This window comes from Camelus dromedarius, chromosome X (genome assembly GCF_036321535.1).
Source record: "Camelus dromedarius isolate mCamDro1 chromosome X, mCamDro1.pat, whole genome shotgun sequence".
Taxonomy (NCBI): Eukaryota; Metazoa; Chordata; class Mammalia; order Artiodactyla; family Camelidae; genus Camelus; species Camelus dromedarius.
Window position 1 is genome coordinate 109,589,906 of NC_087472.1, and position 18,742 is coordinate 109,608,647.

The following is an 18,742-nucleotide window of genomic DNA, read 5'->3' on the forward strand; positions in this document are numbered from 1 at the left end:
TATAAATTTCGACTGAAGTTTGCTTGCATTTGGGGGAATTTGGCTCTTCCATGGGGTTGGCACAGGCAGAAACAATCCCTCTTCCACTGACCTGCACCATTTGTTTTGAATAAAACTCATGCTGGAGAGCATTCTTTCTCAAAATGTAACTTTCCTAAACCCAATTATGTTGGAGCCTGGGTTTAACAATTGGTATGAATAGATTTATATCTCATAAATCACTTTCATGAGAGCCACTAAGTTATAATTTTTGGATGATAAACTTCCTCAATTTGGGCAAAATGAACACCGTCGCTACGTAAATAGTTGCCCTCCCTGATGAGTCAGTGTGTTCTCAGAAGACTTTCCTGTCTCAGTTTCTTGGGGTACTTGTACTGTGCCAAATCTTTATTTATTCTGGACTCAGAGGGTGTACCTGGCCCAGTTCACAAAGTTTATATCAGAACACAGGCAGAAAAAATGAGCACTAACAGTCAGGGTAGTTTTCAATAATGAATAACTAACAGAATAAGGGCACACAGCAATCGTAACAGAACAGGCTTGATCAGACTGAAATCCATCACAGACAACAGGTCTACCCATACTGGTGTATTCAAGTGGGATAACCCTGGGGTTAAATATATCTAGGCATGCTTCATCTCAGCCCAGATCTCATGCAATTCAAAGAGGCAGCTGAGTTCAAATTACTTAGTCAAGACTTCAATAGAAAGTATGCAATAGAAACATTTCCTGTTTCCAAATTGGATGGAGATGGGGCTACACATGTTAATTTGCGTCAAGACATTAGCATCTAAAAATAACAGTGGGAGAAATTTACACCTCAGCCATAAAATTCAGTTTGCTTGGGAACTGAGGCACTTTTACATACTTCACATCCTGAATTATTTCTAAACAGCCGGCAAGGATTTAAAAATCATCAAAGGCATTTATTAATAACAAACTCTTTGTCAAACACTGATGGATTAGTATAGCTTTATTTGTGTTTTCATTTTATGACCATTTCTGTGGTTGGGCGGGAGGGGAACTGACGCAGGCTGAAATACTGTAGTGAGTTCAGCAGTCATACTCACGAACGGAAGAAAAAAGTTTACACACAGGTTCAAAGCACAATGTTGTCGACAGAGAAAATTGCTCTCTTACATTTAACGAGACACAGAAAAACAGATGACACGATTTTTCACAGTAGCTATCAATGTCTGATTTGCCATCATTTGGCTAGATCCAAGCAACATGTGAAATGTGCAAATGACTGGAAATAAGTGTCAACAGGAACAGCTCAGTAAACTATGATATGGTACACAATGAAATACTACACACATGCACAAGACGAAAGCATCAGACCTTTACAGAAGATATGGGAAAAGGCTAGTGTTTAATGGTCTATATTTGCATAAAGAAACTAATACAAGGCATTATTTATAGCGCGTGGGCTCGGCTGGATGGAGTGGAGAGGAGAGGGTGCGAGGGAGCCCTTCCATAAACTGTTTCAATTTTAAATAAGTTCATTTTCTTTCCCAACTGTACATCCATTTATAAAATGTTTTTGGAGCCCTGAACTTTCTCCCCTTTGCAGTTGTCATTATTGCCACTGTGTGTGTGTCTGTGTGTGTGTGCGCATACACAAATGTGTGATTATTTGATGCTTCTCCTCCAAGACTAGGCTGTGAGCCCCTCAAGGACAGGGTCTCAGTTTTGCCTTCTAACCAGTGCATCTTCAGTGTCTGACACAGTGCGTGGCTCTCAGCAGCTTCCAATCACTATTTCTTGACTAAATAAATGGCAGTATGCCGACATCAACAACTAACACAGACACATCATCAGTTACTGTCTCTATGTGCTTTTTATTTCTTTATTCTTTTTACTCGAAAATATAGACTGTTTTGAGGTCCATAAGAGAAACTTTCAGAAACAGATATTCATCATTGTCCTTTAATGTAATAAATTTTATCAAAACACTTCTGCAGGGTATTTAAAAAATATCTGTTCTTATACAGTTTTCCAACTTATTTCCATAGACTACAGTAAAGTAAGTCAGTCCGTAATTCATTTAATTTTATCTGTTATTTCTTTATTTCAAATTTTGGATTTGTGCTATTACCAACTTTTAAGTTATATAATCTACTAACTTACTCATTTTACTCATTTTCCCAAAGAGTTTATTTGTTTATGTTTTATTTATGTTTTATCATATGTCTGTTTTTGAGTGTTTAATTTCATTTTTGTTTTTTAATTAGTTTTACTTTTTTTCATTTAATTCAGACTTTATCTCTTTTTAAGATTCAGAGCAAAATTGAAGGAATATATTAGTTTTATTTTAAACTGCTTATTCTAACAATTTCAGTTGAATGTTCTTCACATACTTTCTCTTTTCTATTCACTAATACACTTACTGAAAGTTACTCAGTTTCTTATGAGCATGTTTTAGCTACACACAAAAATTTGTTCTTTTCTATAAATTCTGCATTTTGAGTTTTTATGTTCTCTTTTACTCAATAGTTAAGACATAGATTGTAATTTGTTTTATTTTACTTAAAAATTTCAGGGTGTTCCTTTTCACTTTCTATTTTTGTGGCTGATTTCTCATTTTACTGATTGTGATGGAATATGACAGTAGTTACTATTTCTACTTGATATAATTATTTAAGGTGTGTGTGTATTTAAGTGTGAAAAATCTTTTGCTTTCAACAGGTGGATACATTTATCTCATTTACATTTATTTTTAAATTGATATGCAATATTATAATAGTTTCAGGAGCATAACACCACGATTCAATATTTATATATATTGCAAAATGATCAACACTAAGTGTAGTTAATACCTGCAGCACACATAGTCATAAAAATATTTTTTCCTGTGAAAGGGACTCATTTACACTGATTACTGTGACAGACATATTTGCCACTTTTTCTATATTTTATCTTTATTTTTTGTCTTAAAATCTTTTTCACAATGTTTTTAATAGAGTTTTGATAATGGTAATGAAAAGGAAGGATGTTCTGAAGGTATTTTCAGACAAAACCCTGGTATTGTGCCCTTCTATTAATCAAAAAGAGCTAGAGACTATTACTCAATAAGACTAAGAAAACTTTAAAAACTATTTGAAAACGAGGTGAATGCATTTCTCTTTCATTGTTGACAATCTGTTTTTAAAAGCAGCTTCAATAATACTGAACCTAACTTATACACACCCAATACAGGAGCACATAAATATAAATACAAATACTAACAGATATAAATGGAGAAAATGATAGGAATACAGTAATAGTAGGAGACTTTAGCACTCCACTGACATCAACGGACAGGTCTTCCAGATGGAAAATCAGTAAGGCAACAGAGACCCTAAATGACACAATAGAAAAGTTTAACTTAATTGATATCCATAGGACTCCACATCCAAAAATACCCCAGAATATACATTCTTGTCAAGCACATATGGAACATTATCTAGGATAGATGACGTACTAGGACACAAAACAAGCCTGAACAAGAGAATAAAAGAGAATAAAAATTATTTCAAGCACCTTTTCTGACCACAACAGTATGAAATTAGAAATCAACTACTGAAAGAAAATCAGTTTAAAAAAAAAATCACATAAAGACTAAACAACATGATACTAAAAAACCAATTGGTCAGTAATGAAATCAAAGACAAAATCAGAAAATACATAGAGACAAATGGCAATAAAAACACCTTACAAAAGCAATGAGATGCAGCAAAAGCAGTTCTAATAGGGACGTTCAAAGCAATACAGGCCTTCCTCAAAAAACTAGAAATATCTCAAGTAAAAAAAACTAAACTACCAAAGAGATTTAGAAAAAGAAGAACAAAACCTAAAATCAGCAGAAGGGAGGAAATAATAAAGATCAGAGAGAAAATAAATAAAACAGAGATTAAAAACCAAAAGAAAAAAATCAACAGAACCAAGAGCTGGTTCTCTGAAAGTGTAAACAATATCCACAAACCTGTGGCCAGGCTCACCAAGAGGAAAAGAGAGAGGACCCAAATAAATAACGTAAGACTCAAAAGAGGAGAAATAACAATCAACATCACAGAAATTCAACAAAATCACACGAGACTACTATGAACAGTTACATGCTAAGAAATTAGACAACCTGGAAAAGAATGGACAGGTTTCTAGAAATATACAGACTGCCAAAACTGAATCAAGAAGAAATAGATAATTTGAACAGACCCATCAATAGAAGTGAAATAGAATCTGTAATTTAAAAACAAACAAACAAACAAAACTCTCTGCAAACAAAAGTCAAAGATGGGATGGCTTTGCTGGGGAATTCTACCAAACATACAAAGAACCTATAACAATCCTTCTCAAAGTCTTCCAAAAGACTGAAGAAGAGGGAACACTTCCAAGCTTATTCTGTGAAGCCAGCATCACCCCAATACCAAAAACAGACAAAGGCACTACAAAAAAGAAAATTACAGGCCAACATGTTTGAAGAATATAGATGCAAAAATCCTCAACAAAATATTAGCAAACTGAATTCAACAATACATAAAAAGGATCATATACCATGATCAAGTTGGATTCATTCCAGGGTCACAAGGATGGTTCAACAGACGCAAATCAACCAACGTGATATACCGCGTTAACAAAAGAAAGGACAAAACCCGCAAGATCATTTAAATAGATAAAGCATTTGATAAAATTCAATATCCATTCATGATAAAATCTCTCAACAAAGCGGGGATAGAGGGAACAGACCTCAACATAATAAAAGCCATTTTTAACAAGCCCATAGCCAATATAATACTCAACAGTGAAAAGCTGAAAGCATACCTGCTAAATTCAAGAACAAGACAAGGATGCCCATTCTAACCACTTCTACTCAACAAAGTATTGGAAGTTCCAGTCACAGCAATCAGACAAGAAAAAGAAATAACAGGGATCCAAATTGGAAGAAAGGAAGTAAAACTTCACTATCTGCAGATAACATAATACTCTACTGAGAACTCCAAAGACACCACACAAAAACTATTAGGACTAACAAATGACTTCAGCAAGGTGGCAGGATACAAGATTAACAAGCAGAAATCTGTTGTATTTCTTTACAAAAAAAGGAAATATCAGAAAGAGAAAGTTAAAAAAAAAATCCTGTTTAATGCTTCCATATCCTGGCAATTATAAGTAATGCTGCTGTTACTAGCAGGGTGTATGTATCTTTTTTAGCTAATTTTTATTTTGCGGTTGGCTTTATTCCTTTGATAACTATGTAAGTTAAAAAAAGCTAAAGCTCCAAACGTTCTCAGAAACAATGAACTGTATATATATGTAAATTTTAAAACATATGCACAGTAAAAAAAAAAATCTATCAAGCCATGAAAGACATAGAAGAAACTTAAAAAGACATATTGCTAAATGATAAGAAGCCAGTCTGAAAAGGCTACAAACTGTACAATTCCAACCAACTGACATTCTGGAGAAGGCACAGCTACAGAAGCAATAAAAAGATCGTAGTTTCCAGGAGCTTGGGGAGAGGGAGGGAGGAATGAACAGATGGAGCACAAGGGATTTTTCGGGCAATGACATTATTCTGTATGTTAATGTAGTGGTGGCGGTATGTCATTATGTGTTTGTCAAAGTCCATAGAATGTACAACATCAAGCGTGAACCCTAATGTAAACTATGGACTTTGGTGATAATAATATGCCCATGTTGTTTCATCGATTGTACCAAATAGGCTATACCGATGAGCAATGTTGAGCGTAGGGGAGTATGTATGTGTGGGTGGGGAGGGCTATGTGCAAACTCTGTATTTTCTGCTCTATTCTGTTGTGAAACTGAAACTGCTCTAAAAGAATAAAGTCAATTTTTTTTTAAATCCTGCTTAAAATCTTCAAAAAATAAAATACCTAGGAATTAACCTAACCAAGAAGGTGAAAGACCTATACTCAGAAAAGTATAAAACACTGATAAAGAAAACTGAAGATGATGCAAAGAAATGGAAATACAGCCCATGTTTGTGGCATGAAAGAGTTAATATTGTCAAAATGTCCATACTACAGTTTTAATGCTACCCCTCTCAAATTATCCTAATGACATTTTCCACAGAACTAGAATACATAATCCTAAAATTTGTATGAAAGCATAAAAGACCCAGAATTGCCAAAGCAATCCTGAGGAAGAAAAGAAAGCTGAGGGCATAACCCTCCCTAAATTCAGACAATACTACAAAGCTACAGTAATCAAAACAGTGTGGTATTGGCACAAAAACAGACATATGGATCAATGGAACAGAACCGAGAGCCCAGAAATAAACCCACACAGCTACGGTCAATTAATCTTCGACAAAGGAAGCAAGAATATACAATGGAGAAAAGACAATCTCTTCAGCAAGTAGTATTGGGAAAGCTCGAGAGTCACATGTAAATCAATGAAGTTAGAACACTCCCTCATACAACACACAAAAATAAAAGCAAAATGGCTTAAAAACTTAAATACAAGACATGACACCACAAAACTTCTAGAAGAGAACATAAGCAAAACATTCTCTGATATAAATCGTAGCAATGTTTTTTTTTAGGTCAGTCTCCCAAGGCAAAAGAATTGAAAGCAAAAATAAACAAATAGGACCTAATGAAACTTAAACGTTTTTTCTCAGCTAAAGAAGCCATAAACAAAATGAAAAGACCACCTTTGGACTTGGAGAAAATATTTCCAAATGATGCAGCCAACAAGGGGTTAATTTCCAAACCATAAAAACAGCTCATACGATTCAATATCAAAACAACCAAACAACTCAATCAAAAAACAGGCATAAGATCTAAACAGACGTTTCTCCAAAGACATACAGATGGCCAACAGGCACGTGAAAAGATGCTCAACATTGCTTATCACTGGAGAAGTGCAAATCAGAACTGCAATAAGGTATCATCTCACACTGGTTAGAATGACCATCATTAAGAAGTCTACAAATAATAAATGCTGGAGAGGGTGTGGAGAAAAGGGAACCCTCCTACACTGCTGGTGGGAATGTAGTTTGGTGCAGTCATTATGGAAAACAGTATGGAGATTCCTTAAAAAAACTAAAAATAGAGCCTACCATATGATCCAGCAATCCCACTCCTGGGCATGTAACTAGAAAAAAAAAGGAAACTCTAATTCGAAAAGATATACGCACCCCAATGCTCACAGCAGCACTGTCATGATAGCCAAGACACAGAAACAGCCTAAATGTCCATCAACAGATGATTGGTTTTAGAAGATGTGGTGTTTATTATGTATGTGTATATATATTTATACACACGCACACAGACACACACACAATGGAATATTACTCAGCAATAAAAACAAATGAAGTATTGCCATTTGCTGCAACATGGACGGACCTAGAGATTATCACACTAAGTGAAGTAAGTCAGAGAAAGACAAATATTATATAATATCACTTGTATGTAGAACTTAAAAAATACTACAAATGAATCTATATATAAAACAAATGGACTCACAGATAGAGAAAACACACTTATGGTTACCAAACAGGAAAGTGGGGAGGGGAATTGGGAGTGTGGGGTTAACACATACAAACTACTATGTATAAACAGATGAACAAGAAGGATTTACTGTGTAACACAGGTAACAATATTCAGTATCTTATAATAATCTACAATGGAAAATAATCTAAATATATATATAACTGAATCACTTTGCCGTACACTTGAAACTAGCCCAATATTGTAAATCAACTGCACTTCAGTTAAAAGAAAAGAAAAGAAAAGAAAAGAAAAGAAAAGAAAAGAAAAGAAAAGAAAAGAAAAAAGAAAAGAATGATGAACCTCTTCTCTTATGTACAAAGAAGTAGGCAAATTGGCTTTTGATCTCAGTAATAATTCAGAGAGTTCAGAAAGAAATCATTTTTAGGAAATATCTCCAAGTTCTTAAGAATCAACTTCATGATTCAGGGAAAAAGCATTTCTTAGGTTTTTTTTTTTTCCTTTAGGTTGCTTATGGCTATGACTAGATGGGCATAACTGATTTTTCAAGGGAAGATTCTTTCTCCTCCAAGACTGAAATGTGCTATGTGAGAAATTCTGTACAAAATTTCATTGACTTTGACAGAACTTCAAATTGTTTCTCTATCACAATAGCTCATCAACTGCTTTTGCTTTATCAGAGTCGAAGTGTTTTTACCAAACAGTTCTGCTTAAATTCTTCTTTTAGACTAAAATTCTCTAAACATAAAATCCATTTACCATAACATTATGCTTTGTTGAACCCACTGTATTTTTTTCCCTGAGGCTGATAGAAGAAAAACAGAGTAGAAATGAACCTTAAGGACCATATTTTTTATAGAGAAAATCATACGTAAACGCACATATATTTTTAGTCTTTCATTTCCACAGATAACTTCTGCAATGAATTTTATCTCAATAGCTAAAGAAGAATTTAATGTTTCAGATACTCTTCTGTTACTGACTAAAAATATTTAATCAAGCTCTTTGATGCTGGATATGTGTTCTACACTGTTTACCAAAGAGAAGTGGCACACCCTGAAAACAGCAATGCCCCACGGCTAATGGTAGTTCACGGCGTATCCAGGGCAAGTTACTTGATTTCTCTGGAATCATCTTTCTCTACAAGTAAGAGTTTGAGGCAATGGTTTCTGAAGTCTCTAATGAGTTGAAGGGTGCAGAATGTGACACCCCCAAATATGCCTATTTGGCTTAAGGATTATCTTAAGGCTACTTTAAAGAAACAGGAGATGCAGGAACAGCTCTGTAAACTCAATTGAAGTGACCCTTTCATAAGAGATGTTCACATTTACAAGGGAAACCTCTGTTTGTAAGGGTGTCTCTCTCTCTCTCTCAGAACCAGGACTCTAAATTTCAAGAAAGTCTTACCAATGGAGAAGGTAAGGAGTTAAATCTGCCTAAGGACCTCACTCTTGTTTCATGTGCTTTTCCTGGTCACCTCCCATAACTGACTTTTCCCACCCTCAACACCTTCTTCTGTCTTTAGTTGGAAATAGTGTTTAAGGCGGTGGCTTGGGCCAATGCAGGGAGTTACTCAGCTTGCCTAGGTATCTCCCATGTATATGGGAGGTATACACGTTATTAAGCTTCTGTTTTTCTCCAGTGAAATTTGTCTTTTATTACGGGGGGGGCGGGGGGAGCATGCCTCAGCCAAGAACCTGGAAGGGTAGAGGGAAAATTAAGGGTACAAGACCAAAATTAACACATATTCCTTCTTCCTTCTTTACAATTTCACAGACAGAAGGTGACTTCTTACTGTAGACCTTAGCAACCTCCTCATACTTTTTTTTTTTTTTTTTTTTTTTAAGTTGAGAACTTTTGCCTTTTCGCTTCAAGGAAGCACTTTAGGGCTGCTCTCTGGCACAGGTGAATTGCCTGCATCACTACTCTTGTGCTTTGGAGTCGTTATTAAGTAAAATAAGGGTCACTTAACGCAAACACTGCGACGACAGTCCATCTGATGACTGAGGCAGCTGCTAAGTCACCAAGAGGTGGGATTCCCTGGACAATGGGGTGATGCTGAGACATTTCCTCACTCCTCAGAACGGCGTGCAATTTAAAATGTATGAATTCTTTACATCTGAAATCTTACAATTAATATTTTCAGATCTTGGTTGACCGCAGGAAACTGACACCATGGAAAGAGAGACAGCGGACGAGGGCACTTATGTCCACATTCGATCCTATTAGTCAGCACGGCCTAATAAACCAGACCTTCTACACATGTGCTGACGTAGGGGTCCCCAGGGACTGCTCTTCCCTCTGTCCTCCCCATGTGCACAGCCAGCACTTTGTGGTCCTGTCTTTTCTGCTCTCCCACGCTAGCAAGGTCTTCCATCCCTTCCACTGGTTATCTCCACACTGTTCACAGAATAACCATTCTAGTCTGCAAATATGGCCACGCCGCTCTCTGGCTCACAATCCTTCACAGTTTGCCTGTGTCAATAAACATGATGCCACTGTCCCTGTGGATTTTCACGGTGTGGCCTATCTTTCCTGCACTGGCAGACTGAAGTCCTCCTGCTCGCCATCTACCTGCCCAAATGTTTCACACCACAGACACACCAAATTATCTCAAAGTCCCTAGTCCTACACAAATTCCCATGGGGAGTGGAGACATCCTCCTGCCATCTTAAAACTCATTTCTGTTCATACCCTAGTACCTAAAAAAAAGTAAATAAACAAACATACCTAATTACCTCCCTACCGCCCCCCCCGCCAAAAAAATAACTTAAAAAAAAAAAACTGAACATTTCCTTGGCCACCTTTTTCTACTTAAGGCTTGGCTCAAGACCATCTCTTAGGCGACTTTCTCAGTGACAATGTATCCCCAGATGTTTTCTCTTCACCTTAAACATATCTGCACGGAGTCCTTATCATTTTGGTGTTATTTGTTTACTTATGACTCATCCCACTAAGACTACATTATCCCAAAAGAGAATCTTTCATTTTTCATCTTTTTGTTTTGTGTATACTATTTTCTCAAGAGGAAAAAAAAATGGGGGGGGGGTAGTGAATCAGCATTTTGCTTTAACCTTGAACTAATGTCAGACTTGAAATACCAACAGAAAAGTGTGTCTCACTGGTAATGAAAATATCTTTAGTGGATCAAGTTACTTTTGTTGACTAAAGCTAGCGTTCTCTACCCACACTTCCTCTTCGATCACAGATCAAAATGCTCAATGCAATAAACAAGTTGTTAGCAAGATTTAACATGGCTTCTGCAGGCCCCCAGTTTCCAAACAGTAAACGGGGGAACTCCTGTTTACTTTGCATCCAGACTCGGTACATGAGTCACTGTGGTAAAGCCATCGTTTTTGAAGTCCCAGGAGTTCAAACAGAACCGGGTTTCCAAAACATCATTAACACTGAGCCATGGCTACATTGCTTCCTGAGAGCTCCACATAAAAAGGATTTAGAATAGTTCACACAGACTCACTGTTTCTGAGCTTCTGTTAGGAAAGAAAAACACAGACAGGAGTTCTTCACTCATTTCATCAAATCTCTTCCGGTGCGGAGGTCACGGGCACAAGAAGATGCTCTGTTCACCTACAGGGAAGTTACTGACAGTTGAAAATGAGGAACCTGAGTGTCTACTTGAAGTTATCACCAAACTCGGGCTCCTAACAAAGTCCGCTGTTGCTTCATTCGGTTTCCTCTATACAGCGGGAGGAGAGGAGCCTCACTGAACATAACAAATGCATACACAGACTGAGCAGCAACCACTGTAACACGTCAGGATTATAAAGCCTCGACAGAGAACCTGCTTTCCAAGTCTGGACTTTCTGATGAGAAGACCCTCTCATCACTGGCTGACACGTAATTATTTTTCATAACTCTCAGTTTTAAAGGAAAATTGCTTCTCTGTGACCTTTCCTGCCCAGACTAATGACAAAGAAATCAGAGCATCAGCACAAAAGAAAGAGTACCGTGACTCATGTGCAAAGTAATTATCCAGCTGTGAGAGGCGCTGGGCTGTCTAGCTGGGTTGAGCAGTAAATTCAAGGTGAACCAGCTGGTATTTTTTTAAACATAAATTTCTAGGGTTGGCAATATTCCACGTAACTGTGATTCTGGTCACCAAAATAACTCTAACAGTTTAAGTCTATCTACAGGGGAAGTAATTTTTGTCTGTTTACTTTCATCTTAATGAACTTTTGGGGCGGGGGGGGGTGGAATGTGTTAACTGATACTTTAAAATACAGCCCCGTCCCTTCTTTTGAGTCTCTGGTACAGGAGGATGGGTAAATTATATGCCAAACTGGTCAGCTCCCTGGGCATTATCACCAATGGTCGAAAACCCTCCACTGTTTACGGTGTGTTCCCTTTGATCCCTATTCCCGACCTCAATTCCCTTCCCTGTCCCAATGGCAGCTATGTAATATGAGTCACATGAGTCATCTGCTCATCTGTCTTTATGAAACGTATAGTGGTCTGGGTGTGTTCCATGTTTCTGTAAATCATGTTGATACGTATCCTATTACACGCTCGTATTTTCACCCAAACTGTGTCTTTGATATCTAGCCATGTTGCAATATATATCTTAATTCTCTTGCCGAGTAACAAATTGCCACAAATTCTGTGGCTTATGCAGTAATTCCAACTTCTTGCCTTCATTTGCTCAGTGAAAGGGTGGTACCTTTTTCTCTGAGATTACATCTGTGAAGTCACCATCCCTGTTTTCCCTTTTAGTTCTGCACATTTCTAAAGCCACAAGGAATCAGATTCCACCAACAACCTGAGGGAGCTCAGAAGTGGACCCTCCCCTAGTCACGCCTCCCGATGGGGACACAGCCCAGCTGACACCTTGAATGAAGCTGTGTGAGGACCCAGCCAAGTCTCGCCCAGACTCTTGACCCACAGACACTGCATGTTTTAAGATAACAAGAGATAACAAGCATGTCTTAAGCTGTTCTGCGCGTGGTAGTTTGTTACACCGTGACAGGTAACGGATACAAAGTGACTTCAGCCTCCTCAAAAGTCAACTCTCTGATCCCAAGACAACCTGGTCTTCACTGCTCCCAGATACTCCGAGCTCTGTGAATTGTGGCACAGAGTTCTCTCGACTTCCACATCAAGTTTATAGCTCTGGCTTCACAAAGTCGAACCACTTTGATTCAAATCAGTGACCTTGGGCAATTTATTATAATACCCATCCCACATTTATACAGAAGTCTAATGAGATCACTCACGGACATCTTCAAAGCACCACTCAGCACTTAACAAGCACTCACAGAACATTCACCACCAGAGTTAGTGCTGCTTAACTAAATTCAACGAAAGGGGATGCGTGCACCGCAGAGAACATAAGGTGCTTGGCAGTGGATTTAAAAGCTAAATGAATAAACTGAAAGAAATGACATTATCTGATACCAATTAGGAGAGATCAATTGAAGGAAAATAAGGGAACATATCAACATACACCACGTTTGGACACAAAGGGTGACTGGGCTTTGTCTCCCCTTGACTTTTTGATTCAGCTCTATCTGATTATTAGGTCTCCTCACGTGATGTGAGTTAGATACAGCACAATCAACCAGGAGAACATCGCCCTACCACTGGAGCGGACGGAACAGGGATACAGAGACAAACATCTCATACTGAGCCTTGTCGGCCACTCCACGTTTTTCTGGAGGACAAGGTTTACCTTGTTGTAAAAGCTTAAATCTCAAAATGCAAAACTTAGCAGCAGAATATGGTCAAGCAGAAGGCCTCCCTGAATCATGTCGGTTTACAGAATTGTGTTTATTCGCATAAAAAGGAGCTGCATAATACGCCACACTTTTCACCATGGTAACGGCGAACAAGAATGGGCCTCTTCTCTTTCTCAACTCCTAGAGGCCTGAAACATCTGTCCCCTTCTTCTTTCAGAATCTTTGCTGCAACAATAGCTACTTACTGTTCTCATTCCTGAGTATTACCGGCTCGCCCTGTTTTTGCCATAAACACACACTGTCATGAGTTCCCCAGTTCTCTACTCTCTCCCACAGTCATGCAGGCCTGTGGCCTGCAGGCCTCGTTGCCCAAAAGAAACCACAATGCAATCTGTTTAACAGGCAGTTTTGAGCAGGATAATAAACTTCTGACATAAGACTAACCTTGCCATGAAGCATGGTGACGGCAGAAGTTTATGAAGGTGGTTTTATATGTTAGAATTTATGGGCAAAAGCAATGGCGGGGGGTGTATAGCACAGCATAGCATGCTGCAAAGGCGAAAAATCTGGACAAATCAGAGTGGGAAAAGGCGTATTGTTTTAAAGAAAAACTATGATATTGTGCAAGGGATGGGTAACAATGGCTCTCAGGCCAAACATGGCCCCCACCTAGTTTTTTTGTAAATAAAGTTTTATTGGAACACAGGCACGCCGATTTGTTCACATGTTCTCTATCTCTGGATGTGCCATTACTACAGCAGCAGAGTTCAGTGGGTGAAACAGGGACACCGTGGTTCACAAAGCGTAACACACTTACTATCTGACGCTTTACAGGGAGACTATACTGACCCCCTGCACAGCACGCAGAGTACCCAGGTGGTGGAACCAGCGAAAGATTCCAATTCCGGCTAGTAACTGCATCTTGCCTTTTTGGTATTTTTGATAGGATTCAGTAGAGCTGAATCTAGCCCGCAGGGTTACATTCGCATACCAAATGGCAGTCACTTCCCCATCTCTTATGCAGATAACCCAAGAAAAAGCAAATCATTGTGTGTCCCTACCTTTCACCATGGGTGTTACTGCAGAGAAAAGAAGACAGAGCAAAAGATGGCATCGGTCAGCATGCTTCTGTACGGATCAACTGTGTATTTTCTATATAACATTCACCACATGAAGGTTCGGCTGAGGATTTTCCAACTAAGATTAAGTTTAGTAAATTATCCCATCAAGGCAGGGAAACATTAAATTTTCTGATAATTTCTGGAGAAGAAGATGTATTTAAAACTGGATCCCAGATATAGGTAAAGACATAATGGAAAGTCAACCTGTAAAATCTACTGTTTATGCCTTCAGGTGAATGGGATCCTGAGAATAACATCATGGCCCTGTGAGCTTTTGAATCTAAACTCTAAGGTATAATTTAAATAGGATAAAGGTGGCATTGTTCTTGGAACAAAGGAAAATTGCAAAGTAAAAATTACTAAAACATGGAAAATAAGTAGGAAAGAGAAAAACATTGAACATGGCTCAGGCTTTCTTTGGGTCTGATTTTTCTCTTTCGCTGCTCTGAGCAGCAGAAGCGGGGGTGAGCTACCAGCTCTTCTGAAAACAGCCTTGGGTAAGGTCATCCAACAGCATCGGCTTTTTCCACCCACCTAGGCCTTGAGGAGTTCTCTGGTACCCAAAGGGTCTTATCATGGGTACCCAGAAGACAGCCCTGTATTGTCACATCTCCTGCCCATTTCACGAAGCCACCTCTAGCCTCCTGGACTGAATCCCACGGCTTTCCCCCACCTCACTCAGCCTCAGCCCCCACCTCTGATATCCCACATCGTTTCTGGCCCCACCAGTACACCTTAAATAATATTCACTTGCATAACCTTCATCTCTGTGGCAAATGAAAGGGGCATTTCTTTAGCACCTGTAATCAAAGTCTCAAAGAACTCTGTGAAAAATGGCCAGCACCAAGGGCATAAGGTTTATTCAAAATATCTGGCCAGTGAAAACGCAGAGTTCTAGGCTTTCCTTTCCAAAAGGAAGCCAGTCTGAAGCTGCTGGCTGGGGAGTCTGGGAGTCAGGGTGGGGGATTCTGTCAAGCTTGGCAGTGGCCCTGCCCCAGCAGAGAGCCAACATGACCACCCGGGTGGGTGACGCCATCTCTGGCCCTTGGAAGAACTCCAGTTGGACGAAGTAAACATCATTCTATTAAATATCCATTTGGATCACTGGATTGCAACAAAGAGGTACCTACGCGAGCAAGAGCAGACTTACTGATCGGAAACACGTGTTCAAATCCTGCTTCCCATCCTAACGCGCTCAGGGCTTGAACTTACCCGAAAGGATCTGAATGAGCACGTCTGGGATGAAGACGTTAATCTTGGCTTCAGTCTTGCATATGTAAAACTGCTCCAGGAATGAATGGGCCTGGCTGTTTGTGTGCCAGGCTCTTCCACTGGGATCAAGACACAAAACACCCTTGTTGGGTGAGGAGAGGAAGCGCCCAGAATGCGAAACTTTCCCAAGAGCGGGGGAGGAGAACCCTCTTGGTGCCAGAATACCTGCAAAATAGGAAAATGGAAAACATTTAACAGCAGTTTACATCTATTCCTTTTTAGGTCTGTGACCAAGGCTTCTGGAATAGCCTTTTCCTTCACGTGGAAATTTACGTCTTTGAATTGTCCCTTGGAAGACGACTTCTCTAATTAGCAGAGAATCTGCTGATGGGAACCATTTGCAATATGGAGGCAACACCCGCTACCATGAACATGGAAGAGATTAAAACACAGAATAATGGTAAGCACACACATAGACAAACATATACACACAAACAACTCTTAAAAAAAAATAAGAACTTCAGTGAGACTTAGATGACCCACTTATCCCATCAGGAATCAAGCTTGGCAGGTTGCTAATTGGAACAATTCAAAACAGCTTCTGTCTAATTCAACGTTTATGTTTAAGAACATGTTCAAGCTGCAGTGATTCAGTTTTGTAAAATGCACCCTCAATTAGGTCTGTTTGAGCTTGGCCTCTCCCATGCCACAATCTTAGACAAACCTGGTTTGATTTATGGGGACTTGGAGGAGACCATATTCAGCGTCCGCCAAGTTCTCCCTTCAGCCGGAAGTCCCGGAGAATGCCCCGTGGGGTGGCGACCTCACTCCCAGCTCTGGGAGGCATTCTCTGTGGCTGAGGTGGGTGACGGCAGCTCGGATCGTGGGCCTACATTTTTTTTTTCCTTTTTCACCAGAAAAAAAAGAATCACTTCTTACTGGGATGTAAAATGCCTTCTTCTCTAAAGAAAATGTCTGTTTTCCCCTTTCCCTCTGTAAAAATTCATTTCTATCTTCTCAGAATTAAGAGGTTCTTTTTTTTACAGGCTTTCTTTACGTGCAGAGATACAAAACACAGAGTTTGATAGGAAGTAAATAACTGAGAAGGAGGAACACACACAAGTCAGCTTCCTGGGATTCATCTTACTCCCCTAGACCTCTTCCCACGGGACTCCTGGGCTCCCTCTGTGAATGCGGGTCTCCAGTGGAAAAGGTCTCCTCTTCTGCACTCTGAAAAGCATCCTGCTAATTTAAGAAGTGATGCCCTAGGTAAGTTCCAACTGGAATAAGCTTTGGCGCATTTCAGATGATGTCAATCGTGTTTCAACCAAGAGATCAGGAAACAGAAATAAGAGTGTGATTTCTCCACCTTGACACAGATGGAGATGTCAATGGGTGGAATATGCAACGGATGATAGTTAATTACTCAAAGAGTAAACAGCTTCTCCATCAGCCACACTACTTCTGCACATAGTAAATCAAAATCAGAGCGTTCTACTTCCCAGATCTTAACAGAAGAGAAAAAGATCTCTTATCTAAGAGAACCGTACCAATCTGCTCTGAGAGTTTCATTTTAGAGAATCAGATCTATGACGGAAGCCCTGCACGAAGGTATCCTATCTGTATTTACATTGTAACCTAAGTCATACTAAATAAAAAGAAAGCTTTTGCGGTGACAACAAGGGGAAGTAAGCATGCAGTTCTTTTGCAACATGTGCTACAGAACTAATCATAGACTATCATCTAAACTGGTTACGTGTTGCATTTTTCATCCTGAATAAAAGTAATTTTAACACAAGAAAAAAAAATCTGCATTTAGCTACAATCTTAAACTCATCCCTTCTTTAGTCTACAGCAAGGAGATCTAAGCGATGGACCAAACCCAATCCAGTATTTTCTCTGGAGTCTTTCAGGCCACCAAAAAAATAAGCTTCTTTTTCCCCACCCAAATAAACAAGTAATCCAATGCACAGAAGGAAACTGCACTTTACTGCATAATCAACAAAGGCAATAATGAGCGTCAAATTGAGACAGAAAACAGAACACATGAAGGATACAGAGAAAGAAATGACCCAAGTGGTACATCTGGGTCCAGATGACACAAACAAAGACTCAGAGTTCCATTCTGTGATGGGATTTGAAGATTCACTAGGAAAGCTCTCTCCAAATAGCTCCCTGAAGGTACGCCTGAGCGGCCTGCTCACATCCCTTCCACTAGGATCAGAGTCTTCCATTCAGGGTCTCTCCGAGGTAGTTCAGCTAACCTTGGAACACACTGATCTCTGGAAGAAGCAATCAGTAAACGTAAATACCCTCCATGCAGAAGTTTAAAGGTTGTTTTGCACATGACAGATAAATAGTGGGTCTGGAAGGAGGGGCCCTATGAAGGAAAGTTCTGTATAAAGGATGGGAGAGCTATGCTGGGTCCTGCCAGAGGCAGGCCGCTCAAAAGAGACCTTAGCATTGGCTCAGGGTTGGGTTGGAGTTGGGTTCTTAAGGATGTGTTGGCTAGAGGGAAAGGGGTATGGAACCAGAATTCCGAGACCAGAGATGTGAAACCTTCTGACCCTCTTTATGCCCTGTAGACACAGGCTTGGCTACCTTAGGACAGAACCTTAACTTATTTCGTATGACAGAGTACTTTTCTTTCCGTTCGAAAAGACTCACCTGTGTGTTAGACTCAACAATTTTAAAAAGAAGCTTATTTAGCTGGGATCGAGTTGAACTCTTTTATTGTACTCATGTAGAATTTATTGGCCCCATGGGTTCAAATGCTTCCAGGTAGCATAATGAAGGGTTTTAAAAACTGGATCTGAACATTCACAGTGAAGTCAGTCGGCCTAAATAATTAAATAAGAATGAGTGAAAATGTTTATAAATCAACACGATGGGGTTGTTTTCCCCCTCACAACTAATATGTTATGTAATGCAGAATTAAATGCCTTTATCCAAACCATAAAGTGAACAAGTCTTTGGCAACACAGATGTCATTATACCAGGAAGCTGCGTGGGGCGGAGGGGAGGAGTCACTCAGTACCCCCACATTCATAAGAACCTTCTGGACCCATCCCTCTGCGATTCATAGTAAAGATGACAGACCCGGTAACAGCCTCCCAATCACCCCCCTCTGCCCCATAACAAAGAGAAGACTGGAAACTGGAGGGAAGTTGGTTACAAGAGGGAATGTGTGTTCATAACGGGTTATCACCCAGATGGACATCTCCCGGCATTAGCTGGGGAGGGAGCGGGCTGCTGGTATTTA

At 39.4% G+C, this 18,742-nt stretch overlaps 1 long non-coding RNA gene across 2 annotated transcripts in view; it reads right to left on the reverse strand.

The window, feature by feature from the left end:
• The window catches only part of LOC135320091 (uncharacterized), a 483,416-nt gene that overhangs the window by 217,155 nt on the left and 247,519 nt on the right, over nucleotides 1-18,742 (reverse strand). For both annotated transcript variants that reach the window (XR_010379267.1, XR_010379268.1), the window contains one exon: nucleotides 15,481-15,705. This is a non-coding gene — a long non-coding RNA (uncharacterized LOC135320091). The remainder of the gene's footprint in view (nucleotides 1-15,480; nucleotides 15,706-18,742) is intronic.